Source organism: Acyrthosiphon pisum, chromosome X, assembly GCF_005508785.2.
Source record: "Acyrthosiphon pisum isolate AL4f chromosome X, pea_aphid_22Mar2018_4r6ur, whole genome shotgun sequence".
In the NCBI taxonomy this organism is placed as follows: Eukaryota; Metazoa; Arthropoda; class Insecta; order Hemiptera; family Aphididae; genus Acyrthosiphon; species Acyrthosiphon pisum.
Genome location: NC_042493.1, coordinates 14,671,746 through 14,672,754, shown reverse-complemented (window position 1 = coordinate 14,672,754; position 1,009 = coordinate 14,671,746). Strand labels below are relative to the sequence as shown.

The 1,009-nt window shown below is 25.3% G+C and overlaps 1 long non-coding RNA gene across 1 annotated transcript in view; it reads right to left on the bottom strand.

The window, feature by feature from the left end:
* LOC115033431 overlaps positions 1-703 on the bottom strand; it is a 1,323-nt gene extending 620 nt beyond the window's left edge. Inside the window, exon 1 of the long non-coding RNA XR_003838785.1 lies at positions 195-703. This is a non-coding gene — a long non-coding RNA (uncharacterized LOC115033431). The remainder of the gene's footprint in view (positions 1-194) is intronic.
* Positions 704-1,009: the final 306 nt, after the last annotated feature.

The following is a 1,009-nucleotide window of genomic DNA, read 5'->3' as shown; positions in this document are numbered from 1 at the left end:
CGGACTGAGGACCGTCAATGGTGGAGTTAACACTAAGATTTGCAATGTTAATAAATATAATTAATTCAAGATAAGCTAAGTTAAGTGAACACAAGATTGTTTTAAGTCAAAAGTTTAATGTAAACGTTTAGAAGGGTACAACTTAACTTAATTTAAATTTATAGTATTTTTATAAATAATAGTTTGTTTCTTACAATCTTAACAATAATTTTATGTTTCATTCCTCGAAATCATAATTATTTCAAAAATGATACAATTATTATTAAAATTAATCATTATTCAGTAGTGTAATTTCATCTATCTGAAACTGGAAATGACAAAATATATGTATGAACTGAAGAAAACATAATTGAGTAGTCCATGTTATACATTGATATCCTATTTAATCTGGAACTTGGAAACCCTCTTTTGCTGACTATAAGAAACAAAAAAATACATTTAATTGTAATTCTTGAAAACATATATTTTTAAGTAACTGTAACATAACTAAGTGTTATTTATTTATTATGATAACGCTTTGGAGGGTAAACAGTTAGTTAACTAACATAGTCAACATATATGTGTAGTTATGTTGTATAATGTATTATGTGCAAGCTAAGTTAAGTGAACACAAGATTGTTCTAAGGCTTCTAAGTCAAAAGTTGATACTTAATAAATAATAAATTTAACTGGTTACATTCTGAATTTAAGTTAATTTTAAAACAATTAATTTTTTTTTTTAATTTAAATATTTTAACTACCTACTTAGTTAATCCCCACTTTTAAAGATACAACTTAGTTACTAAGGTACCTAATTTTATGTTGGGTAATAGATTCCATTTTACTGTACGGTTAATTTATAAATTACAACCAACTTATATAACCAACCATTCATTACAAACAATAGATATTGTATTAGTTTGTTTATCTTTATTTAATACTAGTTGATCCCGTGCACTTCGTTTCCCGTTAAATGTTCCAACTCCATATGACTCAAACTTTGATCAATTCGTTTTTAATATTCGGTGTA